The sequence below is a fragment of the Ochlerotatus camptorhynchus genome, unplaced genomic scaffold, assembly GCF_037179485.1.
Source record: "Ochlerotatus camptorhynchus isolate MF236.1 unplaced genomic scaffold, CSIRO-AGI_Acam_v1.1 ptg000402l, whole genome shotgun sequence".
NCBI classification, from domain to species: Eukaryota; Metazoa; Arthropoda; class Insecta; order Diptera; family Culicidae; genus Ochlerotatus; species Ochlerotatus camptorhynchus.
Window position 1 is genome coordinate 2,414,433 of NW_027040888.1, and position 27,518 is coordinate 2,441,950.

General features: G+C 41.0%; 1 protein-coding gene across 1 annotated transcript in view; it reads right to left on the reverse strand.

Moving 5' to 3' along the window:
* LOC135710795 (ATP-binding cassette sub-family G member 8) overlaps positions 1 to 26,512 on the reverse strand; it is a 206,071-nt gene extending 179,559 nt beyond the window's left edge. The window contains exon 1 of the mRNA XM_065233478.1: positions 25,114 to 26,512. The gene's annotated coding sequence lies outside the window, so the exon portion shown is untranslated. The remainder of the gene's footprint in view (positions 1 to 25,113) is intronic.
* Positions 26,513 to 27,518: the final 1,006 nt, after the last annotated feature.

The following is a 27,518-nucleotide window of genomic DNA, read 5'->3' on the forward strand; positions in this document are numbered from 1 at the left end:
ATTTTCTCACTGAAGTTTGGAAAACTTCTCTAAAAAAATTGAAAAGCTTTTCATAGATGCTTGTTAATCTTCTCACAGAAGCTTGAAAGGCTACTCACAGAATGTTGAAAAGCTTCTCACAGAAGCTGGAAAAAGTTCTCACACAAGTTGGAAAAGCTTCTCACAGTAACTAGAAATGCTTCGCACAGAAGCTGGGAAAGCTTTTCGCAGAAGCTGGAAAAGCTCATCATCGAAGCAGGAAAAGCTTCTCAAATAAGCTGGAAAAGCTTCTCACAGAAGCTGGAAAAGCTTCTCACATAAGCTGGAAAAGTTTCTCAAGGAAGCTGAAAAAGATTTTCACAAAAGCTGGAAAAGCTTCTCACAGAAGCTGTAAAAGCTTCAAACTTAAGCTGGAAAAGCTTCGCATAGAAGCTGGGAAAACTTATCATGGAAACTGGAAAAGCTTTCCACAGAAGCTGGAAAAGCTTCTCACAGAAGCTGGGAAAGCTTCTCACAGAAGCTGGTAAAGCTTCTCACTTAAGCTGGAAAAGCTTCTCATAGAAGCTGGAAAAGCTTCTCATAGAAGCTGGAATAGCATTCCACAGAAGCTGGAGAAGCTTCTAACAGAAGCTGGTAAAGCTTCGCACAAAAGCTGGAAAAGTTTATCACAGATGTTGGAAAATCTTCTTACATAAGATTGAAAAGCTTCTTACATAATTTCTCATAGATGCTTCAAAAACATCTCAAAGAAGCTTGAAAGTCTTTTCACTGAAAATTTTTCACAGTAGCTTGATGAGCTTCTCACAGAAGCCTAAATTGCTTCTCATAAAAGCTTGATAAGCTTCTCACATCTCAAAGAAGCTTAAGAAGCTTTTCACTGACAAACTTTTCACAGAAGCTTGGAAAGCTTTCAAAAACAACTGGAAAATTAACTCACTGAAGTTTGAAAAGCTTCTCACAAAACTATATATAAAATTGAAAAACTTCTCACAGAAGCGTGAAAACCCTTTTCATGCAAGTTTTAAAAATTTCTCACAAACGCTTGGAAAGCTTATCACATATAAAAACGATTTGTAATATTTTCATGTAATTTCATTTTTTGAACTCAAATATCTGAAACAAGAACATGAACAAGATTTTTTGATTTTTTATTTATTAAAACAGCTTATGAAAAATACAAACTTAAAAAATGTTTAAATTTATTGTCACTTAAAAATTTACAAAAATCTTGGAATTAGAACTTTAGGTAACAATTTTGAACTTTATGCTTAAACGTTTTTTTTAAAGTTATTTGTACTCAGAAAACAATGTTTGACCCATTTTGAAACATTTTCTGAGAAAAAATACTCAATGAAATTTTCTTACAAAAGTTTAAAAATTTGATCAAAAGTGCTTGTTCTACGATTTTTGTCAGTTTTCAAGTGTCTATGGGTTTGGGTATTCGGAATTTTAGCGTTTTACTTTAATTCTTTACTTAAATAAATAAAAAAAAAACTTTTTTTGTTTATTCGATCCAGAGAACATTAATTTTCTCTACAACTTTGCCTCAGACATTTTGATCAGAAATGCTGTTTCCCTTCTACAATTTTTAGGAAAATTTCAAGGGTACCATTTTGAAAATTGTACAAGGGTCAAAATGGCCTAATTTTAGGAAAAATGTAAACCTTTGCCCACAACATGCTATTGTGCAAAGTAACATACAAATAGGAGAAGGTCGATTCAAAAAATTAATTTGCTCTTTGCTTTTCTGTCTGGAACTGCTTTCTAGTCTTAGTTTTCAAAATAGCATATTCGATGTATGCAAAAAATCTTAAAACGAAAACGTCTATTCTAATCGAAATGACGCCAGAGACAGAGTTGTAGGCAAATAGATGGCCTTTCCAGATAAAATATACATTGTAAATTAATAATGGAATCCTGATCAAAATATCAAAACGATGGGCGAACGAAAAATGTTTGAAATACACAGTTTCTTTCACAAGATTATTAGAATTGTCGTGTAAGTAAATGTGTAGTTAAGAACTCAAAATTTTCCGTTGCATCACGAATACAAGAAGCACACTGCAGTGCAAAACATGTCTGGTACCTCTATATATGCATTTACATAATTATTAAAAGTCCCTCTTTTTTTACACATTCTGCGCACAAAATAGATCACCCCTCACAGAATTTCCCGCCGATTTTTATGAATGGGTATTTTTTGCGCAGAATTTGTAAAAAAAAGAGGGACTTCAAATGTTAAAAAAAATGCATATATAGAGGTACCAGACGTGTTTTGTAGTGTCAGGTACTCTATTTTGTAGTCTGTGAAAGGGAAATCACAAATAGAGTGTCATCAAAATACCTGGCATGTTGAGAGATTGAGGTCGTGAGCAGAGGTGGCAACAGTACATTTTTTGAAAAACCATCGTCCAGAGCGAAACAAAACAGCCAGCACACGGGCGGCCGTTTATAACTACATTCCAAGCGAAAAGCGGAGATAGAGAATAAATAAAATCTCGCAGCCTGATTTTTCTAAACAGTTTATTGTAATGAAATTTTAGCTGCAGGCTTGCGTGTGACAGTAAATTACCAACTCCCTTATTTACGCATAATTTTAACATCAATGCTTATGAGTGGTCAGTCTTGATTCTTATCTTTTAATTCCATGCAATAAACATCAAATAAATGCAGTAATTAGCCACAAATCAGCAAAATTCTACACGACATAAATTTGTGTCACGCGCGCCGCCGGTCTTGTCTGCTTTTTTGTGCGAAAATGTTCTGTCGCTGGCAGAAAACAGTTTAGAAATGTCATGACATTTTTGCCGCTTGCCAGTTTGTTTTTGTGTGTCGTCACAATGGTTATCGCAAAAAGTATCAAATGTTAAGGAAAAAATGTTAAACTCCAGGACTCGTACCACCACTGGTCGTGAGAGCAAATTTTCTCTCTCAAATTTGAATTTGATTTAGCTTGTTTGTTTATTTGTTTATTTAATTGTAGCTTGTTTAACAATAATTTCCGGGAAAAACCTTGAACGACAAAGTCCCTGACTAATTTCTTTAGGTTGTAGTTCACTTTTTTTGAACTGAATATACACCGAAAGCGAATTATTCCCACTTCTCTCAAATTTTAACAGCGCCATCTCTGTGGAAATGGCCGAACGATATGATTAATTTCATGGCATGGCACGGTTCCTCAGGGTAGGTTCCGATTTTTATAGCACCTGAAACGAGCAGTGGCTTGGTTTTTTACTTTGAATATTTTTTCTTCATAGAATTGAAAATCTCTTCGCCAAAAACGAGTCTCGGTAAATTTCAAGCTTCTCTTGTGAATGCATTCAATCACTTTCGCACATGGGCGGGCAAAGTTTTTCACATTCTTTCAGTTTCTCGCATGCATCAGTCTTTCTGCTGTTAATTCAATGTCGTGTGGATCTAAATGCTCCAAAGTGATAAATTATCATACATACTTGCTGGTGAGACTGAGTGTATTTACAATGAAATTGGATCACATGTTCCGATCTAAGAACTTCTTCGAATCCAATTTTGACATAATTTCAAAAGCCAATGACGGAGCTAGAAATGACTTCAACTGTGGGAACGTAGCTTTTATTCAGGGTGATTATATATAACGACATAACTCGGTTTAACCATTACCATTCCCAGATAGTGGTAAAATGCCGTCTTCATTAGCATCCACTCCACCAATAAATCACAAACAATATCACCACTCATCAGTCACGTCATGAGAATCGGTAACCAGCTGGAACCCAGTCAATAAATAATAATACTTCGATGACTTCATCCGGGGGCCCTTTTCCGCTCCGTAAACTGCGCAAACAACTGCTGGAGCTTGTGTTATGGAAGACTGAAAAACCCAATAGGTACTATTAGCAACGCGAACGATTACCCAATTGAATAATGCATTCATTAAAACGCACTATTTTCATCCGCTGCCGGTGTGCAGGTAATTAATTCCTAGACGGACTCGTTAATGTTGTTTTCTTTATATGCCTTGGGCTCTTTCGAATACACATCACATGTCTCGGGATGGGAGGGTTACGACCAATCACGGATGGATTTGATTCTATACCGTAGAAGGCGTCTTCAGTTGATTGAATGCAAGGAGTCGTAAACGTTCTTGCCCTGCCTATGTGACTAAACTCAGCAAATGATGGTGATTGGAGGAGTGGATGATGCCAAGAGGAGGTGAATTGCAGTTTAATGGTGCGGTAATCAAGGTCTCCAATGATGGTGTCTGAAATGGAGGTGTCATTTTGTAGAAGGAGTGGCCAGTTGATGTCAAATATGTAAATATGCTTAATTGAATTTTCACGACAGATCTTAAGAGGACCGATCATCTTCCTCTGAATACCAATGGTAGTGACAGCAGTCTTCTGGGGTGCCTTGTACTGTAGAACTTCAAATATTAAACTAAATGTCCGTGAAATTATAAATTATAAAAACCATCAATCAACTTCTAGATAAATTCGTAGTGGTCTAGTGAAATTTATATCCATAAATGCTCAATTAAATATTGACGTTAAAAACGCCCTGACCTTGCACAAGCGAAGAACCATAAAAATTTTCCACCTAAAAGCAACCGCCCAATTTAATGATGTCATCCGCATCGAAACACGGCTACCAACGAGATCCATATTAATTTCCCAATCCAGCTCAAAACGACCCAACAACGGAACGTGGCCGTCAAACGTGGAAGCAGTTACAGCATTTTGCCCGTCCTGCTTCTCGGCTGGGTGACTTTATATCACTTCATATCATCCTCGACTGAACCCAATCCAGCAACACCTCGAAGTTGCTGCCACAAAGTCAATCCACAGTTTCGATGGATTGCCTCGATCCACACTCACACACCGATGGAAAACAAGTGCTGACAATGATTGGAAGATGCCTTGCACGCACCTTGACCGCAAAGCCTCAAATTGTACGTTCAGTAAAACTATATAAATGTAAACAGAGAAAAACTATTTCAAGGTCCGTATGTCACGCATGAATTATGGATCAGCAGGCGAGTGCCCGTGGCTTTGTGTATGTGTGTGTGTGAGGATGCATTAAAACGTCACGCGCGTCGCATCTCCTTTGGCCTCTCTACACGGCAGAGATTATAATTGCTACCTAGGTACCGCCTAAAGTGGGTTGCTTGGTTGGTCAAGAGGTTGAGCTGTGACTTTGAGTTATAACATGGTATTTAGCGTTACTCCTTTTTTTCTTAATGTGACGGTGATTTACATGCAGATGGTTTGATGCATTTACTATTGCGGTTGTCCGCTCCAGTGATTCTGATGCTTTTGATCGTAAGGCAGATTTATGTTTTCGACTACAAAGGAAATGTGTTGCAGAAATTAGTCCGGTAGCTGGAACGACATTGTTATTCAGGCCCACAAATCAAGACTGGAAATCCTGAGGATCGTCAATCTTGGGGTGGACCGAAACTTCGATTGAAGATAAGAAGTGTTAGGTCCATTTCAAGACTAACAACACGTAACATATGTGGAACTTTGAAGTGAACTGAAGTCATTTTGCTTTACTCGCTTTGTTATAACTCGTATGGCTGCACATCGAAATTTCAAACTTGAAAATAAACAACTGAACTAAAATTGAGTTCATTGAACTGAAATTCACATATATAAACAAGGTAATATACTATCGAATGTAAACATCAAGCTCGAATGTCGACTAATGACGTTATTGATATCTTTCAATAGTGGGAAGTGGAATATCGCGAATTGAAGTGTGTTGCAGACACATAAAATCACTTCATTTTGTTCAGTAAAAGGCTCTCATTCTTAAAATAATGTATTCGTTCATATTTACGTTTGAATCAAGGGGTAATCAACTCTGCACACTGTGCCGAAACACAGTATGGTACACTATTCGGCACGTTAGGTAACGCGTTGGCAAGTAGAACAAAACACATAACGTTTGCGTGGGTTTACTGCACTGACGAAACTACCCATGCAGCATCAATCATAGCAACCCATGAGTCAGCAGACAAAATTTGACAGCTCTATCAGTCAAACTCTAATCGTGATGGCAAAAACAGTGAAGCAACTCCGTTCAAAGAACGGCACCCCGCCGCGTCGAAAACGGACATCGTGCGGCACTTTGTGGACGCCGGATACGCCCGTTCCGGCATCTACAACATCTTGGCACTATTAGACAACAATCAGAGCATCGAAAGAAAGCCGGGTTCCGGAGGGCCGACAACCCTGACCGGCAAGAAGCTCCAAAGCATGTTGAAGAGGAATACCGAGGGAAAAGTGGCTACATCGCTGCGTGCGCTTGGCCGGGAGGTTGGTGCAAAAAGTACCTGGCGAACATGAACATACATGTCAGGAAGCGGAAGTCACGTCGACTGGTTTCGAAGCTGCAGGCAATGACGCAACGGCAGCGGCTGAATAAGATGGTCAACTCGTTTTTCCCGGCGAATCGTGACGTGGCGGTGGTGATGAACGACGAGACCATCTCACCCTGGATGGCAACGACTGGCAGGGCACTTCGTATTTTACTTCCCCCACGAAGGAAGTGAGCTCCGAGATGAAGTTCATTTCACACACCAAGTTCCCCAAGAAGGTGCTGCTGTGGCTGACAATCAGCGAGAAGGGGATGTCAAAGCCTCTCTTCTTTCGTTCCGGACTGGCCGGGAACGGGGAAATTTATAGTACGAAATGTAATCCGGAAGTTGCGTCGTTCATCAAGAAATGCCATAAGGGCGAAGACGCAGTGTTCTGGCCGGATCTGGCGTCGGCCCACTACTCGAAGCGATCGTTGGAGGAGATGGAGCGGCTGAATATCGATCAAACCCGCCCAACGTCCCCCAGCTGCGTCCCATCGAGAATTTCTGGGCCAACCTGAAGCGTAAGATCTACTCCAACAATTTTGTCGCGAAAACTGAGGAGGAATAGATATATAAAACGAAGAAAGAACTCAAAAATATGCCTAAACACATGTTTTCGTCCGCCTGGCGAATGTTCCGGTTAACTGCCGGAAGGCCGCTCGCAAGGGCGTAGAATTTTTTTTGCAAGTAAGCTTAAATAATTACCTTCCATGGGAAATTTATCAAAAGAAATTATCGGTCTTTTATCACCATCCACAAAAAGTCCATTTTTCTAATGAAAACGTTTATAATATAAAATGGCATCACTGCCGAGCGTTGACGTTTTTCCAATTGTTGCTAAGGATGAACACTTTGTTTACTCAAATGTAAAGTCCTATTAGATCGTGAGTTGTGACATACCACATTTCGAAAATCTGTAAGTATTTTCTGCACCATGAATCCATTAAAACTAACAAAAGTCAGTCCATCTAATCTGATTCGCAGCGAAAACCCCAACGAGGGTTGCTCAAATACCTAGAAGATCTGGTTCCGAATGCGATCGGCGAAATCGTTCGCCTTTTTATTTATTTAATTTGTTTTTCTTCATCGGACTTAACGTGTCTAAATGAAGCCTGATGGGGAAAAGCCTAGAAAAGGCGTAAAAACCCCATATCTTTTCAAAATACATGAATCACAATAATACAATACAATTACAACGAACATCAATCAAGTTTATAGCATAAAAAAAGTTATCCTCCTATGGCATAGAGTTGTCCGTGAATCAGGTAGAAGTCCTCGTCATGCAGTTGAACGGTGACGAAAGGTTTCCGCTGCACAGTTAAAGTCGAAAAACTCGTAAAACTCGTTGAAACGCCCAGACATGAACCGTATTGGGTCATGCAAGCAGTAGTTCGCAGCACGAGGTCCAAGATGCAAAAAACTCCTCGACCGAAGAACTCGTTCGGGTGCGTAGATTTCGAATTCAGCCAAGATTCCTGAAGAGTCGATATCACCAATAAGTACTCTCGCTGCGAACACGGCCTGACTTATCGTCCGCCTATGTTCTAGTGTTTCAAGACCCAGGAGTTGACAACGATCTTCGTACGGCGGAAGGTTCCCAGGGTCATTCCAAGGAAGGTGACGAAAGGCATACTGAACAAATTTCCTTTGAACAGATTAAATCCTCGCTATCCAAACTGCTTGATACGGGCACCATACTACCGAGCTGAATTCCAAGATTGATCGCACTAGAGAGCAGTATAGAGCTTTTAGACAGGCAGGATCGCGAAACTCGTCAGCGATCTTGAAAATGAACCCGAGTTGCCTGTTAGCTTTCGCAACGATGCCCGAGTAATGAAGCTTGAATGTTAAGGCGCAGTCCAGCATGATTCCTAGGTCACGAACATTGTCCACACGTTGCAGAAGTTGGTGATTTATCGCTTGCGATGAAATGAGATAATATTACATTTTTGTACATTCAACGTGAGATAGTTTCTTGAGCACCACTCTTCGAAAGTATCGATTAGGTGCTGAAGCTGCAAGCAATCGGCGAAGCTATGAACAATCACATAGATTTTCACATCATCCGCGTAGAACGATCGGCAACCAGTTGGGAGGATCAGTCCGGTCTCATTCACAAAAATCGAGAATAGCAATGGTCCCAAACTGCTGCCTTGCGGAACACCGGAGCTGTTTGTAAAATAGTCCGATTGCTCTGATCCGATTCTAACACAAAGTTCCCGATTGGTCAGATAGGACTGGAACCAACGAGTTAAACCCGAGGATACACCGAGTTTTTCAAGTTTAGCTAGCAGTATGGAGTGGTCAACCCGGTTGAATGCAGCCTTAAGATCTGTATATACAACGTCCACCTGTGCTCCAGCTTCCATACTCCGAAGACATAAAGAAATGAACGGAGCTAGATTTGTTGAAACTGATCTATTGGGATAAAAACCGTGTTGGTCAGGAGAATTGTAATTTCTGCAGCTAGAGAATAATGCGTCGTTGATGATGATTTCGAAAACCTTAGAGCAGGCACTGAGTGATGTGATCCCTCGGTAATTTTCGACGTTTCTCTTGTCTCCTTTGTTGTAGATCGGGAACATGAATGATGATTTCCAACGCGTAGGGAACTCCCCTTGCTGTAATGAAATATTGAACAGCTTCGAAAGCGGTGTTGTAAGCTCTGAACAGCTTCGCTTCAGGATGCTTGAGGGGATCCCGTCAGGGCCAGCAGCATTAGAAAATATCAGCTTCTTGATGGTGGATTCGACGAGGTCTACTGTAACCGAGGTAATCGTGTCCCTCACCGCTTCAGCAACTTGGGACAACGAAGTCGTAGTGTCATTGAAAATGCTTTTGAAATTTTCTGCCAGAAGATTGCATTTCTCAAGGGAATTGCTGGCGATTCTATCACCCAGGTAAATTTCGACTGGTAGCCCCTCCTCGTTTCGTTTGGTATTCACGAATGACCAAAACTGCTTTGGATTAAGCCGTAAATTAGCCTGCACACGCCTTGTGTAGCTCTTGTAAAGAATGCGGTTATATGTGCGATATTCGTTGCTCGCTGTTGAAAATAATCGTTTGGTGAATGGGTTACGAGTGCGACAGTAATTACTGAGGGTCTCCTCAATGGGACAGAATCAGTTATTGCCCGGCCGACGACCTCAGCGAAGTAGTTGACGGCTTCATCAATAGATGAACACGTGTCAAGGAACTGCCAATCTGCCTGGGCAAGCGAGTGACTCAGCGCGACGAAATCTGCTCTACGAAAGTCGAGCTCATGTACATCAACAGGGGGGTTATCGTAGCGAACAGGAACAGATAGGTTGATGGAAACTTCCAACGCAGGATGATTGGTGTCGATGCCAATCAAAGGCTCTGGGGCTTCTAGGATAGAACATTCCAGTACTGCAGCTTCGTTCGCCAGAACGAGATCAAGCAGCTGAGAGTTACTATTCAGTATCGAGTTGATTTGCGTTAAGCCATGCAGGTTGAAACCATCAAGGAGAGCACAGCAGGATGCGGGCATGTTCGAGCGAAGAACATCAATGCTAGGAAGATCGTTTGCAGGAACGTTCCATGAGAGCCCAGACTGATTGTAGTCACCAAATACCAGAGCTAGGTCGTTTGGTTCTAGTCGAGAGAACACGGTACCAATCGAACTGATGTGGTTTGCAATGCCGTTCGAATCAGATTTCCGGTCTGGGTCTTATTGATCTACGAGGCGTCGTTATTTTGACCCACAGCTGCTCTAGAGAAGTGCAAACTGGAGCAGGATCGATGCAGGAGCGCAGGCGTTTGGATACCGCAATCAAGACGCCTCCCCACACGCGATTTGGTACTATTCTGGTGGTTGCGGTCGTTTCGAAATACCGTGAATAGACTGCCAAATAATTGAGATGAATTAATGCGGTCATCGAGCCAGGTTTCCGTAAGATCCAGGTTGGATCATGGAGTTACATTAAATGTCCTACTTTTGGCACAATAGTTTTGGAGTTATTTCGATGTTTTTAAATACACCTTGATGCTCACGGAACTTTCCTTAAATTTTTTGTACTTCCCTGAGCTTCTCTGGACTTTCCAAAAGTTCTCTCTATTTGCGTAATGCTCATGGGTCTTCTCTGAAGTCCCTGAAATTTTTCTGGAATTTTAGGAAGTTCCTGAAGCTTTAACCATTTCCCAGAAGATCTCGAAACATCTTCATTTTTGTTTTTGTAAACTCCCCAAAGTTGATGCAACTGCCCTAGAATTCTTCCAATGCTCCTGAAGTTCTTGGTACTGCCCTGAATTTAATAAAACTATCCTAAAAATCCCTTAACTTTCATGAAAATCCTCATGGAAATATTTCGGGACTTTTCTAAACGTCTCTAAAGTTCTCTAGATTTCTTGGAAATTTAGGAACAACTAAACATTTTTCGCATTTATCCTGAATTTAACGGAACTGCAATGATATCCCCTGAGGTTGTCACAAACCTTGAAAATGCCCTGCTGAATTTCTATGAAGTTTTCGGACGTTTCAAGAAGTTCTCTGGACGTGTGAGAAGTTCTCAAGTTATCCTGAAATTTCATATCTTCCCTAGAGTAATTTGGGCTCCCCTGAATAAGAACGAAATCATGAATGTAGTTCTTAGATTTAAATGAAGTTCTCGACGTTTTTCTGAAGCTAATGGAACTTCCATTAAATTATCGAAACTGATTCTGCAATATCTTCAACTTAACTCTGAACTATCCTGATGTTTAAGGTGCTTTTCTGATGTTATTGGAACTACACAACAGATCTCCGAACTTTTCTATGTTCACTAGACTTTCCTGAATTTTTCGTATTTCTTTTAACTTCCCTCAATTTGCCGGAATTTTTCAGAAGTGTTGAAAAGTTCTTTGGAACTCTCGGAAGTTCCCCTCAGATCTACCATTTTATCGGAACTTTTCGAAAATGTCCTGCAGTTTTGGGCACTTCTTTGAAGTTGCCTATTAGCGAAGGCAGCAAATCAAGAAGACTGGCAACTCTTCCATTTTCTCAAACGGCCCAAATAAAACCAAACTATGTATTTGTACCTGATGGACGTATCAAATTTTATATCTCTTACATATTTTAAAACTCTTTTGTAAGCTGATTTTTTCAAACGTTTAAAGGAGTAATTTTAATCTGGATGAAGACAGAACATTTGTCATTTTGCTCATAGTACATTTTGGTGCTTGATTATAGAATAAAAATAATAATGATCAGATTTCGGACCTGGTTACTTTTGGAGTAACCCGAGTTGTCCCGATCCACCTTTACAAGTAGAAAATACAACAATCAGTCAAACTTGGCAGCTTGTTGTCCCGATCCATCATCTTGACATTCCAATGAGTAATTATGGCTTTGTGGCGGTCACCATCAATCTCAAGGTGATCCTTTTCAGACCATCAGACCATCAGACGCTCCCTCAGCGGTCGTCCTGAATTATTTCCATGATATTTAACTTTTCTTATTATAATCTCGCTGATCATCCCGCTGCGCTTTTTCAAGTTATTTTTAGTGAATAATTAAAGTACATTGGAAAGTGATCCTCAAAACGCGTAATATGCGATGCGAGAAAAGCCACCAGTCCTCCTGTCATTGCCATTCAAATCTCGCGCTCACTGACATAACACTATACCCACCCCCTCCCCGGGGTCTGAGTGAAAGTTGTCATAACATCTCGCATTTCGACGACAATTCGATCCACTGTTAAACGATTGTTCCAATATATGCAAATCCCTCCCGGAAATGATCCAATTCGTTTCCTCGCATCGAGCGTTCAAAACAATAAATGATTCCACCGAGGCTGTCCCCCTGTCTTGATGTGATGAGAGAGCTGGCGCACTTTCTCCCAAACTCGAACTCTCGAATCTCCCCTTCGCCATCCAACCCCCCCCCCCCTCCCTCCCAATCCACGTCTATTTGCATAATGATTTGTGCTGTCACCGCCAGCACGCTCTTCCAATAAAAATTTAAACCTTAAACTATAAAACACAGGCGCACAAAGTTGGTCTTTTTCCGAGGGGCGCGCACCCGGGACCATGTAGTCTATCTTCCACGTGAATCTTAACTAGGAGAAAGCGTCGTCCGTCGTCGCTAGAAGAAGTGCCATGACGTCACACGCAACCTCACCTGGCCGGGGGGAGTACAAGGTGCTTCGAAATTTGTTACCCACAATAAATCTCTAATTTTGTTTTCCTCTCTCGCCCCGAAACGTTCTCTTCCCGCGCGGGCTTCGCTCGCTCCGGCGTCCGGGGCTATAGTAAAAGTGAATGGGTTAATTCACAATTGATTAGTTGTGAACGGCAAGTCCTATGGCAGCCAGTGCAAGTAAACACCCTCCTGCCTTTGCCTAGCCGGAGCATAAGCAATTCGGAATTTCGATTGTGACTGCACTTGGTCTCTCGTATTCATGGGAGTTCGTCCGCGCGGGGCGGTGTGAACAATTTCAAAAGCCGAGATGGCACCCACACAGGTCCCGCTGGGTGCTGCGCTTTCGATGGTGGTATTTTCTAATTAGCTATGGAAGTTATGTTGCATCGACGACGTGGGATGAAAGTGCAAGTGCATTCACTTTCGATGGTGGGGATTCATTATTGAGATGTTACTAACAGCGAAGCGATTGGATGCGGGATAGAAAATGCCGTTTTCCTGATGGTCGTTTAAGGTTCAAGCTTGAAAGATTCCTATCAATATCCACTTGAAGCCGTCAGGATCTGCCGTTATTTTCACTTTGAAGTATCCTGAATAACTCCAAAAGGTCACTTGTAGAAGGATTAACCCCAAATTGGAATCAAATCAGATCTTAATTTTTGTTTGGATTTTGAACTAGATTTGCCTTTAAATTCCTTCAGACAGATTTATTTATTTATATATTTATTAGTTTACGTCGACAGGCTGAGTGGAGCCCCAATGATGTTTAAGTGAATAACATTAAAATGCATAGGCCAGCTTACTAAAATACACAATACAATAAAATACATGGTCATTCAACGGTTTACTGCGTCAGAGAAAATACAGGAAAAGCGCCGGCGTAGCATTTCTCGTGTCAGGTTGAAATCGAACACTGAAGAAACTCGATTGAACACACGTTCAAGGCCGTTTATAGCACCGTTCATGCGATAGTTAGTGCGATGCTGAGGCAATCTTATCATAGCGTTATTTCGCAGCGTTCGGGGTTGGACGTTCACGTTTATCTTCTCCAGGATTGTAGAACAATCAATTCTACCTTGTGAACTATCCGCGATGAGCAGGGCCCGCGAAGTGTCCCCCCGAGTACGTAGAAGCTCCAAATCAATCAGTTGACATCGACTTTCATAACTGGGTAGACGAAAAGAGTTTCTCCAAGGCAGCTTCCTCAGATCAAATCGAAGAAATCGACGCTGAACGGGCTCAACTCTTTCAGCACCATTCTTATAGCTTGGGTTCCATACTGCAGAGCAATATTCCAGGGTGGACCGCACCAGGGAACAGTATAGCGATTTGAGACAATATGTATCGGAAAAATTCTTTGCAATCCTGAAAATGAATCCCAAAGATCTTGACGCCTTGTCGACAATGAACGAGATGTGTTGCTTATATGTTAACTGGGAGTCCAGAATAACTCCCAGGTCTTTTAAGTGGTTGACACGGCTGATAGTTGTTTCCTGAAGTACATAATTGAACATGATCGGTTCCTTCTTGCGAGAGAAGGTGATAATTGAACACTTCGCGGGGTTAACCTCCATTCGGTTCAAGTTGCACCAGTTAGCAAACGCTGGCATTGGAGGAAGTGACAGTCATCGATAGAACGGATCCGGATATAGATTTTAATATCATCTGCATACGATAGACGAGGGCCTTCGAGGACCAGATTCATGTCGTTAAAGAACAACAGGAAAATCAACGGGCCTAGGTGACTTCCTTGAGGTATCCCTGACGTGGCTGGGTAAGTGCTGGCGATCACTGAGATAAGAGCGAAACCATCGCAGGAGGTTGCCATTTACCCTGAGTCTATCTAACTTATCAATTGCAATTGCATGGTTCAGTTTATCGAATGCAACCGACAAGTGGGTGTAAATTACGTCCGTTTGAGCCCGTTCTGTCATGCTTTCCGTGACATACGATGTCAGACAAAGTAGATTAGTGGTAGTAGAACGACCGGAAACGAAGCCATGTTGATCAGTACTTAGATACTGCTTACAATGAGAGAGCAGGGGCTCCATGATGACTAACTCGAATAACTTCGAAACTGAGCTCAACGATGTGATTCCACGGTAATTATCTACGTCCCGTTTGTTTCCCTTTTTGTGAACAGGAAACAAATGTGAAAATTTCCAACAATATGGAAATATACCACTCGAGATGGACATGCGGAATAGATGCTGTAACGGTGTCAGCAAGCTGACGATGTGCTTCTTCAGAAATACTGATGGGACACCATCGGGTCCTGGATTGAAGGACGACTTAAGTTGTTGTGCGACAGTGGAAATCATCTCGACGTCGATGTCAATTGCACCCAACGCTTGACTGGACAAAGGGTACATTACTAGCTGCTAGGGTAACGTAGTCGTCGGTTAATATCTCATCAGAGAATACGCTGGCAAACTTGTCTGGAAACAAGCGACAGATCTCCTGAGAGGTGGAAGCAACTTCTCCGTTGAACATCATTGAAGATGGTAGGCCAGACTCAAAAGCTCATTGATCTGGTCTTGGAATACCCGACAAACCCACTACTTGAGCCTTTTCGATCAAAAATCTAAGTACACCTAAATACATCGAATTGAAATTACAGCAGTTTTACCTAGCTTATCACTATAAACTATGAAAAACACGATTATTCAAACTAAAACCGAACAATTGATCCCGCGCGATCAAGGTCCGACATTGTCAAAATTTTTTGAATCATATTGAACCACAATTCTCACAAGTTGTTCCAGAATTATTGAGGTTATTCTGTGAGAACATCAAACAGTTGGGTTGAGACTCTTTTACGGCAGTGGGAAGCTTTATGAAATAGTCATTGCAATAGTACATTATTATCACTATGCAAGAAAATTGCATTGACCATTTAGGGCCTATTCATAAACTACGTAGACAGTTTTTTTGGGATTCTTGACCCCCCCCTCCCCCTGCGTAGACAATTGTCCATACAAAGAATTTAAAATTTGTATGGGCCGTGGATAATTGTCAACCACAACCCCCACCCCCCCTAAACTGTTTACGTAGTTTATGGACAGTCCCTTAGTCAAAGACCCAATATGGTGGGGTATTCTCCATTTTAAAACATGACAAACTTCTCAAAGAAGTTTAGAAAGCTTCTCGAAGAAGTTTGAAAGCTTATCATAGAAGTTTGAAAGCTTATCATAGAAGTTTGGAAAGCTTCTTCTATTAGAAAGTTGGAAAGCTTCTCCTAGAAGCTTGGAAAGCTTCTATAGAAGCTAGGAAAGCTTCTCTTAGAAGCTTGGAGAGCTTCTCTTAGAAGGTTGGATAGCTTCTCTTAGAAGCTAGAAAAGCTTCTCTTAGAAGCTAGAAAAGCTTCTCTTAGAAGCTAGAAAACCTTCCTTTAGAAGCTTGGAGAGCTTCTCTTAGAAGGTTGGAAAGCTTCTCTTAGAAGCTTGGAAAGCTTATCTTAGAAGATAGGAAAGTTTCTCTTACAAGCTTGAAAAGCTTCTCTTAGAAGGTTGGAAAGCTTCTCCAAGAAGCTTGGAAAGCTTCTCCAAGAAGCTTGGAAAGCTTCTCCAAGAAGCTTGGAAAGCTTCTATTAGAAGCTTGCAAAGTTTCTCTTAGAAGGTTGGAAAGTTTCTCTTAGAAGCTTTGGAAAGCTTCCCTTAGAAGCTTGGAAAGCCTCACTTAGAAGCTTGGAAAGCTTCACCTAGAAGCTTAGAAAGCTTCTCTTAGAAGCTTGCAAAGCTTCCCATAGAAACTTGGAAAACTTCGCTTAGAAACTTGGAAAGCTTCTCTTAGACGCTGGGAAACTTCTCTTAGAAGCTGAAAAACTTCTCTTAGAAACTTGGAAAGCTTCTCTTAAAAGCTTGGAGAGCTTCTCTTAGAAGGTTGGAAAGCCTCTCTTAGAAGGTTGAAAAGCTTCTCTTAGAAGCTTGGAGACCTTCTCTTAGAAGCTTGGAAAGCTTCACCTAGAAGCTTGGAAAGCCTCTCTTAGAAGCTTGGAAAGCTTCCCTTAGAAACTTGGAAAACTTTTCTTAGAAACTTGGAAAGCTTCTATTAGAAGCTGGAAAACTTCTCTTAGAACTTGAAATGCTTCTCCTAGAAGCTGGAAAGCTTCTCTTAGAAGCTAGAAAAGCTTCTCTTAGAGGCTTGGAAAGCTTCTCTTAGTAGCTTGGAAAGCTTCTCTTAGTAGCTTGGAAAGCTTCTCTTAGAAGCTTGGATAGCTTCTCTTAGAAGGTTGGAAAGCTTCTTTCCGAAGCTTGGAAAGCTTCACTTAGAAGCTTGGAAAGCATCACCTAGAAGCTTGGAAAACTTCACCTAGAAGCTTCGAAAGCCTCTCTTAGAAGCTTGGAAAGTTTCTCTTAGAAACTTGGAAAGCTTCTCTTAGAAGCTAGGAAAGTTTCTCCTACAAGCTTGGAAAGCTTCTCTTAGAAGCTTGAAAAGCTTCTCTTAGAAGGTTGGAAAGCTTCTCCTAGAAGCTTGGAAAGCCTCTCTTAGCAGCTTGGAAAGCTTCTCTTAGAAGCTTGGAAAGTTTCTCTTAGAAGGTTGGAAAGCTTCTCTTAGACTCTTAGAAGGTTGGAAAGCTTCTATTAGAAGGTTGGAAAGCTTCTCCTAGAAGCTGGAAAATTTCTCTTAGAAGCTGAAAAACTTCTCTTAGAAACTTGGAAAGCCTCTCTTAGAAGCTTGGAAAGTTTCTCTTAGAAGGTTGAAAAGCTTCTCTTAGAAGGTTGGAAAGCTTCTCCTAGAAGCTTGGAAAGCTTCTCTTAGAAGCTTGGAAAGTTTCTCTTAGAAGGTTAGAAAGTTTCTCTTAGAAGGTTAGAAAGCTTCTCTTAGAAGGTTGGAAAGCTTCTCCTAGAAGCTTGGAAAGCTTCTCTTAGAAGGTTAGAAAGCTTCTCTTAGAAGCTTGGAAAGCTTTCCTTAGAAGCTTGGAAAGCTTCTCTTAGAAGGTTGGAAAGCTTCGCCTAGAAGCTGGGGAAGCTTCTCTTAGAAGGTTGGAAAGCTTCTCTTCGCCAATCGTCCACCATTTGAATCCACCATTTTGAAGATCAGCCACAATCTTGGAATTGTTATTGTCATTGCAATTGTAATAATATTTCTTTCACAAAAATCGAACCTTTTAGAAACCATTCACCATCTTAAATCCACCGCTTTGAAATCTCAAATTTTGTAAATATTCAACCATCTTCGAATTGCAACCAGACAGACCGACCATTTTAGAAAAGTTCGGCCATCTTGAATTCACCAGTTTGAAAATCAGCCACCATTTTGTAATTTAAAATGTCTTTGTAATAGTAGATTATCATGGCTATAAAACTACTTTGTATCGACCTTCTTGAATCCTCTATTTTGAAAATCATCCCCCATCTAGAAGCCACTATTTGGAAAGTGAATAACCATCATGGAATTGCAATAACATTTCTTTATATTATATCGAACATTTTATCAATGACCCACCAGGAACCAGGTTGTATGAGTGATGTTCAGGGGCTTAAAGGTTCGTCACGAAGCAAGATTATTCAAATCTAAAGGACTTATCATTAAACTTCAGACCGTCAGCTAGGGTGAACATTGGAGGCCGTTTGGACTATAAGATTTGAAGCCGTACAGCCTAAATCTATGGGTCAACTTCAGAGGATTCGTTGTGTGTAACATAACAATTCCTATGAAACAACTCCATAAGTTCAGTAGCCTTATTTTTAAACTTTGGAGACCTTAAGATTTGAATTAAGTACAGTCCAAGGAGCAAGAAATTTTAGAGTATTTAGAGTAAATATATCACATTTAAAAAAAAAAATTAAGCTCTGGAAACAAGCGTCGTGCGGCAAACTGCTTAGTTTAATTCACTGAAAGGTCCAAGTCATGTCCATTCCAGAGGATACCCACGCCTCTTCTGATTTCTAGGGAAAAATAAAATGTCTCAGATGTTTTTTTTTGAAATGTGGTGGTGTGACGTTATGAGAAGATTCTTTTTAGCGAATGAAAATTAATACTCAAGCTCACAAAACCAGTCAAAGAGGCATCTTATCTTGTAGAATTACTGCCTGAAATGAGGAAACTCGACGTTAGTAATAATTATTTCGAATTAAACTGTACCGTCAACAGCAACATTGTATTTACAAGCTTCCATAATGGAAGAAGGATAAAAATCCCTGATAATATTTAGCTAGAAAATGTCAGAGTAATTGTCAACTGTCCCCAGAATCTACCGATGTTCTCCCTGACTCCTGGAAAATTGCATCCATAAGCAACGAGTTAAAAAGGGTGAACAGGAATGGGTTCAATTTGTATCGTCTGGTGTTGTTGTGATGATCCATATTTAACACGGTCTCTTATTTAGCTGTTCATCCCAGGTCAAAATAAACTGGCGCTGGCCAACTTCATAGATGAGATGACTGTGAGTTTCTGTAGCATTATTCAACATTGGTTGGAATCAAATGTTCCTCTCAAAAGACGACCAATTTGCCCAGCCTGGACTACTCCTCGGCTTAGAGTGCTGAAGCGTGAGCGTAACGCAGTCCAGAGAAAACTACGTCGTCACAGAACAGCTGACACGAAGCGTGACTTCAAGCGTGCCAGTATCGCTTACATTAAACTTAACAGTGCTTTGTACAAATCACACGTCCTCAGAGTCCAGTGGAATTTGCGGTGTAACCCCCGAAATTTTTGGAGCTTTGTCAACAGCAAAAGGAAAGATTCGAGTTTACCGTCCAACATGCTACTCGATGGGAAAGAGTTCACTTCTCTTAGCGAAGCGTGTGGGATGTTTGCTAAACACTTTGCATCTGTCTTCGATAAAAATATGACAAGTGACGTTGAAGCTGAATCTGCCGCCTGTGATACGCCTAGTGACTTAGTGGAACTGAGCACATTCGGGTAACTGGAATTCGGGATATGGTACTTTCAGCAGCAAGGAGACTGAAAGCCTCACTTTCTCCTGGTCCAGATGGAATTCCGGCAGTGGTGTCCTGCTGTTGCTCAGCTGCCTTAGTAGAATCTTTAGCAGCCATATTTAATACATCCTTTGAGCAAGGAAAATTCCCAACATTGTGGAAGCAGTCGTATATGTTTCCTGTTTTCAAAGCTGGCAATAAATGGGATATTAAGAACTATCGAGGTATCACCAGTCTTTCGGCAGCGTCCAAACTGTTTGAGATCATCTTGAGCGAATTTGTCCTGAATCGCTCGAAGAACTACATTTCAACTGACCAGCATGGATTTATTCCCAGTAGATCGGTAGATCGTATACTAACCTTTTGGATTTCACCAGTACATGCATCACCGGGATGGAGGATCAGGCACAAGTCGACGTCATATATACTGATCTGAAAGCCGCATTCGATAAAATCGACCAGAAGGTTTTGCTATGCAAGCTTTTCCGACTAGGAGCGTCTGAGCAACTTAGGACGTGGTTACATTCCTACTTATGCAGATGATCTTAAGCTATACGTCATAGTTCACTCGATTGACGATTTTCATCGTCTTCAGGGTCGGCTAGAATTGTTCGTGGATTGGTGCCGTCGCAATAAGCTCATCATCAGTGTTCCAAAGTGTGCAGTGATGACGTTTCACCGCTCTAAGAGTTCAATCCTTTACGACTACTGCATTGCCAATGTAACGCTTCGCAGAGTACAACGTATGACTGATCTTGGTGTTCTTTTGAACCCAAAGTTGACCTTCAATCTTCACTATTCCTCGATCATCTCTAAGGTGAATCGTAAACTGCGATTTATTTCGAAGATTGTACAAGATTTCAAAGACCCTCACTGCTTGAAGGCACTATATTGCTCTTTAGCTCAACCCATACTTGAGAATGCATCCGTGGTCTGGTCTCCATATGAGCTAGTGTGGAATCTCCGAATAGAACGTGATCAGAAGAGATTTTTGAAGTTGGCTTTGGTCAGCCTATCGTGGCGCGATCCAATGAATTTACCACCTTATGCAGACCGATGCATGCTATTGGACCTGGACGCATTGGAACACAGAAGAAAAATTCAACAAGCCTTATTTGTAGCGAAACTTTTAAATGGCGATGTGGACTGCCCTCAACTGCTTTCCAAATTAAACTTCCGTGTTCGTCAAAGAATGTTGCGGCAACCATCCTTCCTACAACCAAGATTCCATCGGACTGCATATGGATACCATGAGCCAATGTCTGCGATGATTCGGGCGTTCTCCGCTGTTGAAGTAGCATTTGAATTCGGAGAAACATACGACAAATTGGCCAGAATACCCTAGGGATTGTCCGAAATCCCTTTTGGGATTGTTTGAAATCCCCCTGAACTGTCATGAATCCCCCTCAATATTAACTGAAAGCATCCCTGGGATTGTCCGGAATCTCTCCTGGGATAGTCCCCTTTGATATTGCTGGGAAGCCGCACTGTCTGAATCCCCCCTTGGCTTGTTCGGAATATCTTCTGAGACTGTCATAAATCCTCTTTGCGATTGAGTGGAATCCTCCCTGGGTTTGTCCAGAATTCCCCCTGGGACTGTCATGAATCCTCCTTGGGATTGTCCATCAGAATCCGGACTATGCGGTTGCTTATATTTGCAGTACCCGAACTTCATCTGCATGGCAGTAAAGCAAAACCTCTCCGGCTGTTCCGTATGGTCACCATCGAGTTTGAGAGGGCAGATTGTAGTTGCTTTCGTACGCGTACTATACGAAAGTGCAATTACCCTTCGATTGCCAAAATACCGTTGTTAAAATACGAAAATTTGCTTTGCTTACAATATCGGGTTCAACACAATAAACAGGTTGCTATATGTATATGGTCTTGAGCAACGTGAGTTCCTCAGAGCTACTCAAAACTAATTCCGATTTTACTCATGATCAAAAGCCAAGGGGTGCGACACATCTAAACCTAAGTTTTAGATGGTTCGAAAAATTTGTTGCTAGCGAATCAATCTACAACAAATCTTTTTTAATCTTTAACATCTTTATCCATCTACTCCCATCGGTCTCTACCTTTTTGCAGCAAATCTTCAAAATAATCATCAATCGTATTTCCTATCTATTAAGCGTTTGGGCATCTCACAAAAGCAAAGCAAAAAATTTCCTGCATCTTAGATAGAGTCGCCCCCCTCGTCAAAAACTGTCTTGTCCCTAGGTTCAGCCTCGTGACTCCGAGCTGTGAAGGCAGTACTGGAGAGCTATAAAAGCTTTATGAGTCAGCTTCAAGGACCTTAATGGTCTGCTCCACACAGAAAAAAATTCTGAATTTTAACTAACGCGTGAAATCTCCCTTCGTTTAATATTGAGCTATACTTGGCATAAACAGCGAAATCTTTTGTAAGCTTGCATACAATATTGCTAATATATGTGATTTTGCGCTTAAATTTACACGAAATATCGCGTAAATTTATGTCAAATCTAGCGTTAATTTCATGTGCGCTATATCTCGCAGAAATTTACATGAATTTTTCGAACGGTGCAGGGGTTAACTTAACAGGGGTCCGAATTTATGGACGTGTCCGGATTTCGGTGCATTACGGTAGGTTCTGTGATCTTTTGAGTCAACTAAAGAATTTTCTTGAATCTTTCTCATAGGGCTTGGGGACTTTAACAAACTTCAGATACGTTAAAGCTATCTTTCGAACGTCTTAGGACTTAACTTTGAAGGGCTTGCGGGATTTCTATAGAAGGCTGATGTTTTTATTAAATAAACCAGATGATGAAATATCAGAGGCTGAAACGAGTGGGCTATTTTAGAGGCTTTGCAGCTTAATCAAGATATTGGTGCAATTTGCAATTTGAATTTCGGAGGCACTTCCTTTCGATTCATTTGGTCAACAAATGATCAAATGTTGAAGATCATAATGATTTGTGATTATCCGGAGCTCTTGAAAGGGTATCTGAAGGATGTCATTTGATTGTTGGACCTATCATCAGCATGATTTATGATCAACCTGATTATTTGAGATAACATCTGAAGGACGTCATTTAGGTTTTTGACTTAATGTAGATCATCAGAATAATTTTGCGTGCGAGTTGAGCCAATGTAGTGTAAACAGGTGAGGCAAGTGAATTTGTCGTCTCTTTCGTTCTTCCGCGGTTTAAATGACTGACGGAGTGTGACGTCTTCTTTTTCTTCGTAATTCCTTTATTTAAATTCAGTCTCTGTTCCGCAAATGAGTGCCAATCACCGACACATTGACGGCAATCGAATGCAAGGGATGCGGCTTCCAGAAAAATCCTAACTACCTCGGATGGGATTGAAACCAGACACACCGGGGTGAGAAAGCAGTCACCGCAGGGCAGTCTATATGCCGTCAAACTCCGTCGTCCAATTAAACAGCGGGAGAACGAAAAAAGACACACAAAATTGGAGTTGAGCAAGTAACTGAAACGGTCGCATTCGAGTCGTCCGCTGTGGGTTTAAGTTTTGTATTGCTTGCTCTTTTGTTCGACTGCTTTTGAGTTTAGTTTTACCTCGGTCGCGCGTGATCTATTGCTCGGTTGGTGCGGTGGGTAGGGTTAAATATGTGCGTTGAGGGAGGCTTTTGTTCACGCGAGTAAGATGTGATTTGAAAAAGAAGCTAAGAGTATAGTATGTAGATATGTTTTGCAAATTGTGAGCTTTTTCGCGTTAACACAAGATATTTTCTGTAAAATGTATTGGTTGGCCATTAAATATATAAACTGTGATGAAATATCAGAGGCTGAAAAGTGTGGGCTATTTAAGAGGCTTTGCAGCTAAGGCAAGAGCCTCAATAATCACCTTCAGCGACGTTATGAGTCAACTCTCTTGGATTTATGTGTTGGTCTTGATGACCATACGGGTAGACAACAAAGGTGATACACGTTAACTTCCGTGGCCTTAGGGCTAAAATTTTAAGGTTTTCAGAGATCTTTTGATTTCGCGAACCGCAGTTAGTTGGACTTCACATAAAAGGTTCCCGAAATTTAGACAATAATTCAAGTTCATCGATGTTTTCTCACGAACTCTCAGGATATAGCTATCAATACATTTCCAATACCCATGAAACCTCAGGATTTAACATTTGATTAGATGTGTGATCAATCAACTAGTTACATTTTCGTGACATCTCATGTCTCATGAACATCATAGAACAAGTCCAGTAAATAATCGAAAAATCCTGAGCAACATTTCCGCTTTAATTATGGACTTCAATGCCATTCTAAGGCTTAGAAACTGTTTCTGCAAAACCATGATAAAACCAAACATGATACTTGGGATATCTCAACGAATTTGGGTACAGTCCAAAGTGTCAACAGTCAAATAAGAAGGGCACAAATATCTCCAATCAGAGCGCAGAGGATCACTTCACCAGTCCACAAGACCTCTTTAACGTATCCATAAAAAAGCCAATGGCACGGAAATCCAAAAATAATTTTAAAGAGTTCATAGCTCACCGTGGATCATTCTGGAAGGCTTCCGAGAACAATCTGGAATCTTAAAAAAAATCAATAGCCGGAGACGACCCCAAAAGCATATTTACAGATGTGTTGGGACAGATTGGCACAGATGTGTTGGGATTTGACCAGGAAAAAAGGCCACAGTTAGCCTTTTCAGAGCACAAGAGCTCTTAACTACAAAATTGAGTCATAATAGATGCGAAATTCAGCTCAATAAAACGTACTTTCGAAGTTTTCAGTCTCGGAGCACTTAATTTTACATGACATGTCGGTTTACGTTTCATTCTTTATGTCAAAAATGGATTCCGTCACGTTTAAGATTAGGTATTTCTAAGTGTGTAGTGTCCAAAGTGGAACTATCATAGTTCTCCTCTAGATTCTAGACCTTAGAGATTCCCTCGTAGAATCTCAACACACATTGGATGCGGTATAAGACTTAGGAACCCAACCCAATTGGATGCTGAATAAGAGCTTATTCAGGCCCAAATATGCGTGTTCAGTTTAAAAAATTCTATTAAGCTTTTAATCCACTCAAATTGTTTGTTGGGAGTTTCACAATTTGAATGTAACGCGTGATAAATATCTGACATCCAAATTCGTGCAACTCTTCACACATATAAGACACTTGTTATAAATTCTTTACAAGACGTTGTGATTTTACGAATTGGTAAAAACATTTCATAACTGATTTCAAGGAGGTTCCTTGCACGCGAAACAATTTTAATAAAATTTAAAAGCGATTGTCCATATATTGCGTGAGTTGTTAAGGGGGGAAAAAGGTCAGCACATATCCACGGCTCATAATTTTTTTTGAAAATTTGTATGGTTGATTGTCCACGTCGATCCCCCAATTCTATTCATTGAATTCATCGGAATACATTTCTCATGAACATAGTTATGGTTTTGATCTAAAAACCAGCTTTAGAGTGTTTTTTTTTAATGATCTAAGTCGTCCTTCTTATTAAATGATTCATATTAGAGAATCGATTGAAATGCTCCCTTCCTGTGCTAATTAAACAAGAGTATAATGAGTGGTAGAGTTGATAAGCTAACAGTCAATTATCGACATTTAATTGATAGAGGGCAGACTGCTTACCCCAGTTGTTTGATAGGTATTTTCGACAACTGAAATGGCATCATTCTCAGGGATTCATTCAACAGTACAGGCATTAATCAATTCCCCAACAACTTAACCTACAACCAGCGCAGTTCGAATCAGCCGTGCGCTCCCGGCCCGCTGGCTAATTGATACCCCTTGAAACCGTCCGAAATTGGGTCACTAACCTTCAAGATGTTGGTGCTTGTTTCGTCTTCCTCTGGCTACGATTTAGTAGCGTTCGCCAAATACTGTTTCACTCGCCAAAAACCCTGCAGTTAATCCACTATGTATTTTCCGGCTGGAGAAAATTCATCAGATCAGTTTTCGATGTATTCCAACAACTCTGCCGCACAAGAACCGCAGCGCAATGACGGAGCAGAACGGCGTCCAATTTCTTCCTTCACCGATTCCGGTTTTCTTCGTCGACTTCACACCGTCACCGATTGAGAGCGGCTAGCGCATATACTTTTCTTTTTATTCTGTATTCTTGTGTGTACGTGTACCAGGCACTGTCTTCCAGTAAGAACGTTACCACCCACGGGGGCCTCTTTCTTGGAAGTTCCAATTCTCTTCGGTTTGCTCACCTCTCCGCCGATTAGGTCACCCCTCGTTGGAGTTGTTTTTCTCGCGAAATCGCGTCACTTACTAGTTTCACTCGATGGCTTTTCCAACACTCGACAACAACAAAGTAGGCCCTTTTGGGGTCAATCAATTTCGGAGCTAGGTCACTCAACCGAGACGTCGCCTACTTTTTGTTTTTGTGTGTATTGAAAGAAGAATTTGTCTTCAAGGCGTAGCGACGAACCTTGGAGTTGGGTTGCTTCGATTCACCAACACTGTTCAGAAAAAAAACACAGCGACACACTCTCGTCGTCGTCGTCGTCTTCGTAGAAAGAAAGGAGAAAAATGAGATTGGTCAAGAGGAATTTCTTGTACAATCCTTCCTTCGGGAACGCAAAATCAATTTCAGCTTCTTCGCTCTTTCGTTTCTTTCCTCCAATACAAATCACCTTTTTCGTCGTATTCCGTCGAATGGTGATGGTGGTAGTAATCAAGAAATGACCGTAATTTCAATTTTTCGCTCGTTTTTGCACAAAGCTGTCATTAATTCGATTGTGCCACCTTAATCACACACTTTTTTCATTACAAGCGGATATGTTTTGATTAGCACTTAAAACTGCATAAAATTATTCACATTCTTTTGTTGTTGTTTTGTTTTGTTGTCACAAAAACAATGGATTTAACCTTCAATTTCAAACTTCATTCAGCTCTCGTTGGCTGTCAGAGTTTTCCACCATTCTGAAAAACCATACACACTGAGCACAAATAAAAAAAAACACCTCACACCACCAACGAGAACGTAAAATATCTCTCCGTTCGTTGATTTGTTCTGCACTTCTAGCTGTCAAAAAAAAAATCCGTAATCGCACGAGAGAGCGGAAAAGAACGCTTCCTCAAACTTCTGATCGCTTATTGTTATCGCTTGTTGGCCATCATCGGGAATTACCGCAGCTAATAGGGGGGGTCTTTAATTAGCTCAAGAAGACGGATCCACCACACAGGTCACTTTCACACAGAGACGGACGGACGGACGGGCAGCCTCTGCCTGACAGCGAAGCGAAATCTCTACTGACTGAGCAAACGGAACGAAGTTGGCGCAGATCTGAGCAGTAGCCATGTTGGTTGGGTGGTTGGATGGTGATCTCGCGCATGATCGCGAATACCTGCCGATCGGGCTTCTCGAAGAGAATGAGATAGAGAGAGAGAGCGTGTGTTGTGTGCGTTCACATGGTGGTGGTTGTGAGAGCGATGTTCGAAAACATGGCCCAGCTGGGTGGTTGGAGGAGATCTATTGGCAATTGTTTGGATAATTTATCACTGAAAATCGGTATGAATGAAACAAATGGAAGGCTTGGGGTTATTCTGTTCGATAAATGTATGTTTTGAAATGAATAACCAACGGATTTTCCGATAAAATCAAACTTTCGGAGTAACTAACAACTTTTTTTTCTCAACTAATGAGTACCTTTGGCCAAAGTTATTGCTTTTATCGTAAGACAAGTATTGCATTATACGAATACAGTTGCACTGTTTAATGGTTTTCGCTGTGAGATCCTTATTCTCGTAACTAAATTGAAACTTTTGGCGAAAATTGATTGGAGGATTTTCTTGCTCAAATTTTTCAATAGATATTCGCGATCAATCATAAAAATTCGAGATGTTTTTTGCATTTTTCTAGCGTCCTGGAGAAAAGCTTACCTTAATTCGAAGTGTTTCTGGCTAATGGTGGTATTCGCTCATTCCGAGGATTTGTATGTACCACTTCAATACTGCTACGCATTTGATCACAACCATTTGGTTGCTGGATACATGAACAAAGAGCTTTAGAGATGATATGGCTGACAGCAAGGCGAGCGAACGTTCAATGAAAATTAACTCTTAAACAACAAAAATTTAGGGTGGTCCTGAAAAGAACCGTTTTGTCGTGATTGTTGAGTAATGCTGAGCTATCAGGGTGTTCCACATGATGTTGATTGGGACGAGGCTGATGCGCTTGCCATTGATGGCCCACAGCGACTCATGAGGAGCT